We start from the raw sequence: 14958 nt of genomic DNA, 5'->3' as shown, positions 1-14958 counted from the left end.
CGGATTCATTGCATTTGGACCGAAAATCGACGATTTTCCGAGTGAGGGTACTTCCTTAAAGTATTCAAATCGACTTTATTTTTTAAAGAACATTATTTTAAGTCATTTATTGACAGAAATCACTGTATAAACATGGCTTGCACGAATTCTGATGGTAATATTCGAGAAATTACTGATTATTTTATATTCATTGCGTTTGGAGCGAAAATCGACGATTTACCGAGTGAGGGTGCTATCGTAAAGTATTCCAATCGACTTTATTTTTCAAAGAACATCATTTCAAGTCATTTATTTACGGAAATCACTGTATAAACATGGCTTGCACGAATTCTGATGGTCATATTAGAGAAATTACTGAATATTTTAGATTCATTGCGTTCGGACCAAAAATCGACGATTTTCCAGGTAAGGGTACTATCGTAAAGTATTCAAATCGACTTTATTTTTTAAAGAACATTATTCTAAGTAATTTTTTCAAAGAAATACCTGTATAAACATGGCTTGCATGAATTCCGATGGTTATATTCGAGAAATTACTGATTATTTTGTATTTATTGCGTTTAAACTGAAAATCGACGATTTTTCAGGTAAGGGTACTACGGTAAAGTATTCAAATTGACTTTATTTTTTTAAAAACATTAATTTAAATGATTTCTTTTTAAAAATCATAATATAAACATAGCTTGCACAAATTCTGATGAATATATTTGAGGAATTACAGATTATTTTGGATTCATTGCGATTGGACCGAAAATCGTAGACTCTTCAAGTAAAGGTACTACCTTAAAGTATTCAAATCAACTTTATTTTTTAAAAAACATTATTGTGAGTAATTTTTCAACAGAAATCACTGTATAAACATGGCTTGCACGAATTCCGATAGTTATATTCGAGAAATTACTGAATATTTTGGATTCATTGCGTTTGGACCAAAAATCGACGATTTTACAGGTAAGAGAACCATCGTAAAGGATTCGAATCGACTTTATTTTTGAAAAACATTATTCTAAGTAATTTTTTCACATAAATCACTGTATAAACATGGCTTGCACTAATTTTTGTGGTAATATTCGAGAAATTACTGATTATTTTGGATTCATTGGGTCTGGACCGAAAATCGACGATTTTCCGAAAGAGGGTACTTCCTTAAAGTATTCAAATCGACTTGATTTTTCAAGGAACATTATTTTGAGTCATTTTTTCACAGAAACCACTGTATAGACACGACTTGCACGAATTCTGATGGTTAAATTCGAGAAATTACTGATTATTTTGGATTCATTGCGTTTGGACCGAAAATCGACGATTTTCCAGGTAAGGGTACTATCGTAAAGTATTCAAATCGACTTTATTTTTTGAAGAACATTATTCTAAGTAATTTTTTCACAGAAATTTTGTATACAAATTGAGTGCACAAATTCTGATGGATACATTCAAGAAATTACTGATTATTTTAGATTCATAGCGTGTAGACCGAAAATCGACGATTTTCAAAGTAAGGGTACTATCGTAAAGTATTCAAATCGACTTTATATTAAAAGAAAATTATTTTAAGTAATTTTTCTACAGAAATCAGTGTATAAACATAACTTGCACAAATTCTGATGGTTATATTCGAGAAATTACTGATTACTTTGGATTCATTGGGTCTGGACCGAAATTCGACGATTTTCCGAAAGAGGGTACTTCCTTAAAGTATTCAAATCGACTTTATTTTTCAAGGAACATTATTTTAAGTAAGTTTTGCACAGAAATCACTGTATAAACATGGCTTGCACGAATTCTAATGGTTATATTCAAGAAATAACAGATTATTTTAGATTCATTGCGTTTGGACCGAAAATCGACGATTTTCCGAGTGAGGGTACTTCCTTAAAGTATTTAGATCGACTTTATTTTTAAAAAACATTATTTTTAGTAATTTTTTCACAGAAATCACTGTATAAACATGGCATGCACAAATTCTGATAGTTATATTTAATAAATTACTGATTATTTTGGATTCATAGCGTGTAGACCGAAAATCGACGATTTTCCAAGTAAGGTACTATCGTAAAAGTATTCAAATCAACTTTATTTTTAAAGAACATTATTTTAGGTAATTTTTTACAGAAATCACTGTTTGAATATGGCTTTCACAAATTCTGATATTTTCCTTCGAGAAATTACTGATTATTTTGGATTCATTGAGTTTGGCGCGAAAATCGACGATTTTCCAAATGAGGGTACTTACTTAAAGTATTCAAATCGACTTTATTTTTTAAAGAACATTATCTAAAGTAATTTTTTCACAGAAATCACTGTATCAACATAGCTTGCACGAATTCTGATGGTTACATTGGAAAAATTACAGATTATTTTGGATTCATTGTGTTTGGACCGAAAATCGACGATTTTTCCGAGTGAGGGTGCTATCGTAAAGTATTCAAATCGACTTTATTTTCTTATGAACATTATTTTTAGTAATTTTTCCAAAGAAAACACTCTATAAACATGGCTTGCACAGATTCTGATGGTTATATTCAAGAACCTACTGATTACTTCGAATTCATTGCGTTTGGACCGAAAATCAACTATTTTCCGAGTGAGGGTACTTCCTTAAAGTATTCAAATCCACTTTATTTTTCAAAGAACATTATTTTATGTAATTTTTTCACAGAAATCACTGTATAAACATTGCTTGCACGAATTCTGATGGTCATATTCGAAGAATTACAGATTATTTTGGATTCATTGCGTTTGGACCGAAAATCGACGATTTTCCAGGTAAGGGTACTATCGTAAAGTATTCAAATCGACTTTATTTTTTGAAGAACATTATTCTAAGTAATTTTTTCACAGAAATCACTGTATAAACATGGCTTGCACTGATTCTTGTGGTAATATTCGAGAAATTACTGATTATTTTTGATTTATTGCGTTTGGACCGAAAATCGACGATTTTTCGAGTGAGGGTACTTCCTTAAAGTATTCAAATCGACTTTATTTTTCAAGGAACATTATTTTGAGTTATTCTTTCACAGAAATCACTGAATAAACATGGCATGCACAAATTCTGATGGTTTTATTCGATAAATTACTGATTATTTTGGATTCATTGAGTTTGGACAAAAAATCAACGATTTTCCGAGTGAGGGTACTTCCTTAAAGTATTCAGATCGACTTTATTTTTTAAAGAACATTATTTTCAGTAACTTTTTAACAGAAATCACTGTATAAACATAGCTTGCCCAAATTCTAATGGTAATATTAGAGAAATTACTGAATATTTTAGATTCATTGCGTTTGGACCAAAAATCGACGATTTTCCAGGTAAGAGAACCATTGTAAAGTATTCAAATCGACTTTATTTTTTATAGAACATTATTTTGAGTAATTTTTTCACAGAAATCACTGTATCAACATAGCTTGCCCAAATTCTGATGGTTATATTCAACGATTTACAAATAACTTTAGATTTATTGCGTTTGTACCGAAAATCGACGATTTTCAGAAAGAGGGTACTTCCTTAAAGTATTCAAATCGACTTTATTTTTCAAGGAACATTATTAAAAGTAATTTTTTCACAGAAATCTTTGTGAGGAAAAATTTGTAAAGAATTTTTTCACAGAAACTTCACATAACTTCACATAATTTCATGTAATTTCTCACATAATTTTTAAACGATTTGTTTAAGAGATAAACATGTAATTTCACATAATTTCACATGATTCCAGTCATTTTTTTACAGAAATCATTGTATAAACATAACTTGCACGAATTCTGATGGTTACACTCGAGAAATTACAGATTATTTTGGATTCATTGCGTGTGGACCGAAAATCGACGATTTTCCGAGTGAGGGTGCTATCGTAAAGTATTCAAATCGACTTTATTTTTTGAAGAACATTATTTTGAGTAATTTTTTCACAAAAATCACTGTATGACCATGGCTTGCACGAATTGTAATGGTTATATTCGAGAAATTACTGATTATTTCGGATTCATTGCATTTGGACTGAAAATCGACGATTTTCCGAAATAGAGTACTTCCTTAAAGTCCAAATCGACTATATTTTTAGAAGAAAATTATTAGAAGTAATTTTTTCACAGAAAACACTCTATAAACATGGCTTGCACGAATTCTGATGGTTATATTCGAGAAATTACTGATTATTTTGGATTCATTGCGTTTGGACCGAAAAACTACAATTTTCCGAGTGAGGGTAGTTCCTTAAAGTATTCAAATCGACTTTATTTTTTAAAGAACATTATTTTCATTAACTTTTAAACAGAAATCACTGTATAAACATGGCTTGAACAAATTCTGATGGTTGAATTTGAAGAATTATAGATAACTTTGAAGTTATTGCGATTGACCGAAAATCGACGATATTCCGAGTAAGGGTACATCCTTAAAGTACTCAAATCGACTTTATTTTTCAAGGAACATGAATTAAGTAATTTTTGCACAGAAATCACTGTATAAACATGGTTTGCACAGATTCTGATGGTTATATTCAAGAACCTACTAATGTTTTCGGATTCATTGCGTTTGGACCGAAAATCGACGATTTTCCGAGTGAGAGTACTTCCTTAAGGTATTCAAATCGACTTTATTTTTTATAGAAAATTATTTTGAGTAATTTTTTTACAGAAATCACTGTATAAACATGGCTTGCACGAATTCTAATAGTTATCTTCGAGAAATTACTGATTATTTTGGATTCATTGCATTTAGACCGAAAATCGACGATTTTCCGAGTGAGGGTGCTATCGTAAAGTATTCAAATCAACTTTATTTTTTACAGAACATTATTTTAAGTAATTTTTTCACAGAAATCACCCATAAACATGGCTTGCAATGAATTCTAATTGTAATATTCAAGAAATTACTGATTTTTTTGGATTCATTGCATTTGGACCGAAAATAGACGATTTTCCAAATGAGGGTACTTCCTTAAAGTATTCAAATCGACTTTATATATTAAAGAACATTATTTTGAGAATTTTTTTTACAGATATCACTGTATAAACATGGCTTGCACGAATTCTAATGATTACATTAGAGAAATTACTGATTATTTCGGATTCATTGCATTTGGACCGAAAATCGACGATTTTCCGAAATAGAGTACTTCCTTAAAGTATTCAAATCGACTTTATTTTTGGAAGAATATTATTTTAAGTAATTTTTACACAGAAAACACTCTATAAACATGGCTTGCAATTTAAATTCTGATTGTAAATATTCGAGAAATTACAGATTATTTCGAATTCATTGCGTTTGGACATAAAATCAACGATTTTCCGAGTGAGGGTACTTCCTTAAAGTATTCAAATCGACTTTTTTTTTTGAAGAACATTATTTTAGGTAATTTTTTTTTTTTTACAGAAATCACTGTATGAACATGGCTTGCACAAATTCTGATGGTTATATTCGAAGAATTACAAATAACTTTGGTTTCATTGCGTTTGGACCGAAAATCGACGATTTTTCAGGTAAGGGTACTACGGTAAAGTATTCAAATCGACTTTATATATTAAAGAACATTATTTTGAGTAATTTTTTCACAGATATCACTGTATAAACATAGCTTGCACGAATTCTAATGGTTAAGCATTCGAGAAATTACTGATTATTTTGGATTTATTGCGTTTGAGCAAAATCGACGATTTACCGAGTGAGGGTACTTCCTTAAAAGTATTCAAATCGACTTTATTTTTTGAAGAACATTATTTTGAGTAATTTTTCCACAGAAAATACTGTATAAACATGGTTTGCACGAATTCTAATGGTTATATACAAAGAATTATAGATAATTTTGGATTTATTGCGTTTGGGCCGAAAATCGACGATTTTTCAGGTAAGGGTACTACGGTAAAGTATTTAAATTGACTTTATATATTAGAGAACATCATTTTGAGTAATTTTTTCATAGATATCACTGTATAAACATAGCTTGCACGAATTCTAATGGTTACATTCGAGAAATTACTGATTTTTGGATTAATTGCATTTGGCCCGAAAATCGACGATTTTCCAAGTGAGGGCCCTTCCTTAAACTATTCAAATCGACTTTATTTTTTGAAGAACATTATTTTGAGTAATTTTTTCACAGAAATTACTGTATAAAACATGGCTTGCACTAATTCTAATGGTTATATTCGAGAAATTACTTATTATTTCGGATTCATTGTATTTGGACCGAAAATCGACGATTTTCCGAAATAGAGTACTTCCTTAAAGTATTCAAATCGACTTTATTTTTGGAAGAACATTATTTTGAGTAATTTTTCACAGAAATCACTCTATAAACATGGCTTGCAATGAATTTATTGGTTATATTCGAGAAATTACTGATTATTTCGATTCATTGCATTTAGACCGAAAATCGACGATTTTCCGAAATAGAGTACTTCCTTAAAGTATTTAAATCGACTTTATTTTTAGAGGACATTATTTTAAGTATTTATTTTATAGAAATCACTGTATAAACATAGCTCGCACGTATTCTGATGGTTATAACTGTTTTACCATCAGTCGGTAAAACAGATACCTGTTTTACCATCAGTCGGTAAAACAGATCCCTGTTTTACCATCAGTCGGTAAAACAGGAAAATACAGGATAGCGCGGATTTGAGCGAATGCTTTCTGAAAGTATTTAAATCAACTTTATTTTACGTATTTATTTCATAGAAATCACTGTATAAACAGCTTGCGGAAATTCTGATAGTTATAGCTGTTTTACCATCATTCGGTAAAACAGATTCCTGTTCTGCCATCAGTCGGTAAACAGGATAATACCGGAGAGCGTGGATTTGAGCGAATGCTTTCTGAAAGTATTTAAATCAACTTTATTTTACGTATTTATTTCATAGAAATCACTGTATAAACAGCTTGCGGAAATTCTGATAGTTATAGCTGTTTTACCATCAGTCGGTAAAACAGGAAAATACCGGAGAGCGCGGATTTGGGCAAATGCTTTCTGAAAGTATTTAAATCGACTTTGTTCTTAGAGGACATTATTTTAAGTATTTATTTTTTAGAAATCACTGTATAAACATAGCTCGCACGAATTCTGATAGTTATAATCGAAGAATTACAGATGACTTTGGATTTATTGCGTTTGGACCGAAAATCGACGAATTTCCGAGTTAGGGTACTTCCTTAATGTATTCGAACCGACTTTATTTTTAGAAGAACATTATTTTGAGTAATTTTTTCACAGAAATCACTGTATAAACATGGCTTGCACAAATTCTGATGGTTATATTCGAAGAATTACAAATAACTTTGGTTTCATTGCGTTTGGACCGAAAATCGACGATTTTTCAGGTAAGGGTACTACGGTAAAGTATTCAAATCGACTTTATATATTGAAGAACATTATTTTGAGTAATTTTTCACGGATATCACTGTATAAACATGGCTTGCACGAATTCTAATGGTTACATTCGAGAAATTACTGATTTTTTGGATTAATTGTATTTGGCCCGAAAATCGACGATTTTCCAAGTGAATGTACTTCCTTAAAGTATTCAAATCGACTTTATTTTTAAAGAACATTATTTTGAGTGATTTTTTACAGAAATCACTGTATAAACATGGCTTGCACAAATTCTAATGGTTATTTCCGAGAAATTACTGATTATTTTAGATTCATTGCGTTTGGAGCGAAAATCGACAATTTACCGAGTGAGGGTACTTCTTTAAGGTATTCAGATCGACTTTATTCTTTAAAGAACATTATTTTAAGTGATTTTTTCACAGAAATCACTGTATAAACATGGCATGCACAAATTCTGATGGTTTTATTCGAAAAATTACTAATTATTTAGGATTTATTGCGTTTGGAGCGAAAATTGACGATTTACCGAGTGAGGGTACTTCCTTAAGGTATTCAAATCGACTTTTATTTTTAAAGAACATTATTTTTAGTAATTTTTCACAGAAATCACTGTATAAACATGGATTGCACGAATTCTGATGGTAATATTCGAGAAATTACTGATTATTTTAAATTCATTATGTTCTGGACCAATAATCGACGATTTTCCAAGTACGGGTATTTCCTTGAAATATTCAAATCGACTTTTTATAGAACATTATTATGACTAATTTTTTCACAGAAATCACTGTATAAACGTGGCTTGCACGAATTCTGATGGTTAAATACAAAGAATTATAGATAATTTTGGATTTATTGCGATTGGACCGAAAATCAACGATATTCCGAGTCAGGGTACTACCTTAAAGTATTCAAATCGACTTTATTTTTTAAAGAACATTATTTTAAGTAATTTTTTCACAGAAATCACTGTATAAACATAGCTTGCACAAATTCTGATAGTAACATTCGAGAAATTACTGATTATTTTGGATTCATTGAGTTTGGACGGAAAATCGACGATTTTCAATGTTAGGGTACTATCGTAAAGTATTCAAATCGACTTTATTTTGTATAGAACATTATTTTGAGTAATTTTTTCACAGAAATCACTGTATAAACATAGCTCGCACGAATTCTAATGGTTACATTAGAGAAATTACTGATTATTGCGGATTCATTGTATTTGGACCGAAAATCGACGATTTTCTGAAAAGAGTACTTCCTTAAAGTATTCAAATCGACTTTATTTTTTGAAGAACATTATTTTGAGTAATTTTTTCACAAAAATCACTGTATAGTCATGGCTTGCACGAATTCTGATGGTTATATTCGAGAACCTACTGATTATTTCGAATTCATTGCGTTTGGACCGAAAATCGACGATTTTCCGAGTGAGGGTACTTCCTTAAAGTATTCAAATCGACTTTATTTTTTAAAGAACATGATTTTTAGTAATTTTTACACGGAAATCACTGTATAAACATGGCTTGCACGAATTCCGCTAATAATATTCGAGAAATTACAGATAACTTTGGATTTATTGCGTTTGGACCGATAATCGACGATTTTCCGAGTGAGGGTGGTTCCTTAAAATATTCAAATCGACTTTATTTTTTAAAGAACATTTTTTTAAGTAATTTTGTCACAGAAATCACTGTATAAACATGGCATGCACAAATTCTGATGGTTATATTCGAGAAATTACTGATTATTTTGGATTCATTGAGTTTGGAGCGAAAATCGACGATTTACCCAGTGAGGGTACTTCCTTAAAGTATTTAAATCGACTTTATTTTATGGAAAACATTATTTTAAGTGATTTTTTTACAGAAATCACTGTATAAACTAGGATTGCACAAATTCTGATGGTTATATTCGAGAAATTACCGATTATTTTGGATTCATTGCAATTGGACCGAAAATCGACGATTTTCGGAGTGAGAGTAGTTCCTTAAGGTATTCAAATCGACTTTATTTTTTAAAGAACATTATTTTTAGTAATTTTTTCACAGAAATCACTGTATAAACACGGCTTGCACGAATTCTGATGGTAATATTCAACAAATTACTGATTCTTTTGGATTCATTGGGTCTGGACCGAAAATCGACGATTTTTCAAGTTAGGGTACTTCCTTAAAGTATTCAAATCGACTTTATTTTTTGAAGAACATTATTTTAAATTATTTCGTCCTAGAAATCACTGTATAAACATGGCTTGCACGAATTCTAATGGTTATATTCGAGAAATAACTGATTATTTTAGATTCATTGCGTTTGGACCGAAAATCGACGATTTTCCGAGTAAGGGTACTTCCTTAAAGTACTCAAATCGACGTTATTTTTCAAGGAACATTATTTTAAGTGATTTTTTCACAGAAATCACTGTATAAACATGGCATGCACAAATTCTGATGGTTTTATTCGAAAAATTACTAATTATTTAGGATTTATTGCGTTTGGACCAAAAATCGATGAATTTTCGAGTGAGGCTACTTCCTTAAAGTATTCAAATCGACTTTATTTCCTTAAGAACATTATTTTTAGTAATTTTTTCACAGAAAACACTCTATAAACATGGCTTGCACGAATTCTGATGGTAATATTTGAAGAATCATAGATAACTTTGGATTTATTGCGATCGGACCGAAAATCGACGATATTCCGAGTCAGGGTACTTCCTTAAAGTACTCAAATCGACTTTATTTTTCAAGGAACATTATTTTAAGTAAATTATGCACAGAAATCACTGTATAAACATGGCTTGCACGAATTTTAATGGTTATATTCAAGAAATAACAGATTATTTTAGATTCATTAGGTTTGGACCGAAAATCGACGATTTTCCAGGATAGGGTACTATCGTAAAGTATTCAAATCGACGATATTTTTTAAAGAACATTATTTGACATGATTACTTCTTAGAAATCACGATATAAAAATGGCTTGCACAAATTCTGATGGTTATATTCGAGAAACTACTAATTGTTTTTGATGTATTGCGTTTGGACCGAAAATCGACGATTTTCCAGGTTAGGGTACTATCGTAAAGTATTCAAATCGACTTTATTTTTTAAAGAACATTATTTTGAGTAATTTTTTCACGGAAATCACTGTATAATCATGGCTTCTGCACGAATTCTGATGGTTATATTTGAGAACCTACTGATAACTTTGGATTCATTGCGTTTGGACCGAAAATCGACGATTTTCCGAGTGAGGGTACTTCCTTAAAGTATTCAAATCGACTTTATTTTTCAAGGAACATTATTTGAAGTAATTTTTCCACAGAAATACCTGTATAAACATGGCTTGCACGAATTCTGGTAGTTATATTCAAGAAATTACTGATTACCTTGGATTGATTGCGTTTGGACGGAAAATCGACGATTTTCCGAAAGAGGGTACTTCCTTCAAGTATTCAAATCGACTTTATTTTTCAAGGAAGATTATTTGAAGTAATTTTTCCACAGAAATCACTGTATAAACATGGCTTGCACAAATTCTGATGGTTATATTCGAGAAATTACTAATTACTTTGGATTTATTGCGTTTTGATGGAAAATCGACGATTTTCCAGGTAAGGGTACTATCGTAAAATATTGAAATCGACTTTATTTTCTTAAGAACATTATTTTTGGTATTTTTTTCACAGAAATCACTGTATAAACATGGCTTGCACTAATTGTCATGGTAATATTCGAAGAATTACAGATAACTTTGGTTTCATTGCGTTTGGACCGAAAGTCGACGATTTTCCGAAAGAGGGTACTTCCTTAAAATATTCAAATCGACTTATGTATTTAAGAACATTATTTTGAGTAATTTTTTCACAGAAATGACTCAAAAACATGGCTTGCCCGAATTCTGATGGTTACATCCGAAGAATTACAGAAAACGTCTGATTTATTGTGTTTGGACCGAAAATCGACGATTTTCCGAGTGAGGGTATTTCCTTAAAATATTCAAATTGACTTATGTATTTAAGAACATTATTTTGAGTAATTCTTTCACAGAAATCACCGGATAAACATAGCTTGCACTAATTCTGATGGTTATATTCGAAGAATTACAGATAACTTTGGATTTATTGCGTTTGGACCGAAATGCGACGATTTTCCGAGTGAGGGTACTTCCTTAAAGTATTCAAATCGACTTAATTTTTCAAAGAACATTTTTAAGTAATTTTTGCACAGGAATCACTGTATAAACATGGCTTGCAGGAATTCTTGATAGTTATATTCGAGAAATTACTGATTATTTTGGATTCATTGAGTTTGGACCGAAAATCGACGATTTTCCGAATGAGAGTACTTTTTAAAGTATTCAAATCGACTTTATTTTTAAAGAACATTATTTTGAGTAACTTTTGAACAGAAATCACTGTATAAACATGGCTTGCGAGAATTCTGATGGTTATCTTCGAGAAATTAATGATTATTTTGGATTCATTGAGTTTGGACCGAAAAATCGACGATTTTCCGAATGAGAGTACTTTTTAAAGTATTCAAATCGACTTTATTTTTTAAAGAACATTATTTTCAGTAACTTCTAAACAGAAATCACTGTATAAACATGGCTTGCACAAATTCTGATGGTTATATTGGAGAAATTACAGATTATTTGGGAATCATTGCGTTTGGACCGAAAATCGACGATTTTCCAGGTAAGGGTACTATCGTAAAGTATTCAAATCGACTTTATTTTTTAAAGAACATTATTTTACATGATTACTTCTTAGAAATCACGATATAAACATGGCTTGCACAATCTCTGATGGTTATATTCGAGAAACTACTGATTATTTTTGATTTATTGCATTTGGACCGAAAATCGACGATTTTCCGAGTGAGGGTGCTATCGTAAAGTATTCAAATCGACTTTATTTTTTAAAGAACATAATTTTAAGTAATTTTTCTACAAAAATTACTGTATAGATATAGCTTGCCCAAATTCTGATAATTATATTCGAGAAATTACAGATTATTTTGGAATCATTGTGTTTGGACCGAAAATCGACGATTTTTCAGGTAAGGGTACTATCGTAAAGTATTCAAATCGACTTTATTTTTGAAGAACATTATTTTACATGATTACTTCTTAGAAATCGCGATATAAACATGGCTTGCACAGATTCTGATGGTTATATTCAAGAACCTACTGATTTTTTCGGATTCATTGCGTTTGGACCGAAAATCGACGATTTTCCGAGTGAGAGTACTTCCTTAAGGTATTCAAATCGACTTTATTTTTTAAAGAACATTATTTTCAGTAATTTTTTTAAAGAAATTACTGTATAAACATAGGTTGCAACGAATTCTGATGGTTATATTCGACAAATTACTGATTATTTTGGATTCATTGCGTTTGGACCAAAAATCGACAATTTTCCAGATAGGGGTACTTCCTTAAAGTATTCAAATCGACTTTATTTTTTGAAGAACATTATTTTTAGTAATTTTTTCACAGAAATTTTTGTATAAACATGGCTTGCACGAATTCTGATAGTTATATTCGAGAAATTACTGATTATTTTGGATTCATTGAGTTTGGACCGAAAATTGACGGTTTTCAAGGTTAGGGTACTATCGTAGAATATTTAAATCGACTTGATTTTTTATAGAACATTATTTTGAGTAATTTTTCCACAGAAATCACTGTATAAACATGGCTTGCACGGATTCTAATGGTAATATTCGAGAAATTACTGAATATTTTGGATTCATTGCGTTTGGACCGGAAATCGACGATTTTCAGGTGGAAGTACTTCCTTCAAGTATTTAAATAAATTTTATTTTTTAAAGAACATTATTTTGAGTAATTTTTCCACAGAAATCACTGTATAAACATGGCTTGCACAAATTCTGATGGTTATATTTGAGATACTACTGATTATTTTTGATTTATTGCGTTTGGACCGAGTATCGACGATTTTCAGGAAAAGGGAACTTCCTTAAAGTATTCAAATCGACTTTATTTTCTCAAGAACATTATTTTTAGTAATTTTTTCAAAGAAAACACTCTATATTCATAGTTCGCACAGATTCTGATGGTTATATTCAAGAACCTACTGATTTTTCGGATTCATTGCGTTTGGACCGAAAAATCGACGATTTTCTCCAGGTAAGGGTACTATCGTAAAGTATTCAAATCGACTTTATTTTTTTAAGAACATGATTTTTAGTCATTTTTTCACAGAAATCACTGTATAGACATGGCTTGCACGAATTCTGATGGTCATATTCAAGAAATTACAAATTATTTTGAATTCATTGCGTTTGGACCGAAAATCGACGATTATCCAAGTGAAGGTACTTCCTTCAAGTATTATAATAGACTTTATTTTTAGAAGAACATTATTTTGAGTAATTTTTCCACAGAAATCACTGTATAGACATGGCTTGCACAAATTCTGATGGTTATATTCGAGAAATTACTGATTACTTTGGATTCATTGGGTCTGGACCGAAAATCGACGATTTTCAGAAAGAGGGTACTTCCTTCAAGTATTCAAATCGACTTTATTTTTCAAGAAAGATTATTTGAAGTAATTTCTTCACGGAAATCACTGTATAAACATGGCTTGCACAAATTCCTATGGTAATATTCGAGAAATTACTGAATATTTTGGATTCATTGCGTTTGGACCAAAAATCGACGATTTTCCAGGTAAGAGAACCATCGTAAAGGATTCAAATCGACTTTATTTTTGAAAGAACATTATTTTAAGTCATTTTTTCACAGAAATAAGTGTATAAACATAACTTGCACAAATTCTGATGGTTATATTCGAGAAATTACTGATTACTTTGGATTCATTGGGTCTGGACCGAAATTCGACGATTTTCCGAAAGAGGGTACTTCCTTAAAGTATTCAAATCGACTTTATTTTTCAAGGAACATTATTTGAAGTAATTTTTTTACAGAAATTCTAGTATAAACATGGCTTGCACGAATTCCGATGGTTATATTCGAGAAATTACTAATTATTTTGGATTTATTGCGTTTGGACCGAAAATCGACGATTTTCAGAAAGATGGTACTACCTTAAAGTATTCAAATCGACTTTATTTTCATAAGAACATTATTTTTAGTAATTTTTTAGAAGAAAACACTCTATAAACATGGCTTGCACGAATTCTAATGGTTATATTCGAGAAATTACTAATTATTTTGGATTCATTGGGTCTGGACCAAAAATCGACGATTTTTCGAGTGAAGGTATTTCCTTAAAGTATTCAAATCGACTTTATTTTTCAAGAAACATTATTTGAAGTAATTTCTTCACGGAAATCACTGTATAAACATGGCTTGCACAAATTCCTATGGTAATATTCGAGAAATTACTGAATATTTTGGATTCATTGCGTTTGGACCAAAAATCGACGATTTTCCAGGTAAGAGAACCATCGTAAAGGATTCAAATCGACTTTATTTTTGAAAGACTATTATTTTAAGTCATTTTTTCACAGATATCATTGTATAAACATAACTTGCACAAATTCTGATGGTTATATTCGAGAAATTACTGATTACTTTTGATTCATTGGGTCTGGACCGAAATTCGACGATTTTCCGAAAGAGGGTA

General features: G+C 30.7%; 2 long non-coding RNA genes across 3 annotated transcripts in view; both read left to right on the top strand.

The window, feature by feature from the left end:
* LOC123266930 overlaps positions 1-12150 on the top strand; it is a 13060-nt gene extending 910 nt beyond the window's left edge. Inside the window, exons 3-4 of the long non-coding RNA XR_006509912.1 lie at positions 11930-12036; positions 12112-12150. This is a non-coding gene — a long non-coding RNA (uncharacterized LOC123266930). The remainder of the gene's footprint in view (positions 1-11929; positions 12037-12111) is intronic.
* LOC123266933 lies at positions 2018-4664 on the top strand. 2 transcript variants are annotated; one of them, XR_006509915.1, is made up of 3 exons: positions 2018-2039; positions 3206-3312; positions 4637-4664. It is a non-coding gene; the product is annotated as an uncharacterized LOC123266933 (long non-coding RNA). The 2 variants fall into 2 exon arrangements; XR_006509914.1 differs by lacking the exon at positions 4637-4664 and adding an exon at positions 4275-4298.
* Positions 12151-14958: the final 2808 nt, after the last annotated feature.

This window comes from Cotesia glomerata, linkage group LG6, assembly GCF_020080835.1.
Source record: "Cotesia glomerata isolate CgM1 linkage group LG6, MPM_Cglom_v2.3, whole genome shotgun sequence".
NCBI classification, from domain to species: Eukaryota; Metazoa; Arthropoda; class Insecta; order Hymenoptera; family Braconidae; genus Cotesia; species Cotesia glomerata.
The sequence above is the reverse complement of the archived record's forward strand: the minus strand, read 5'-3'. Positions and strand labels throughout refer to the sequence as shown.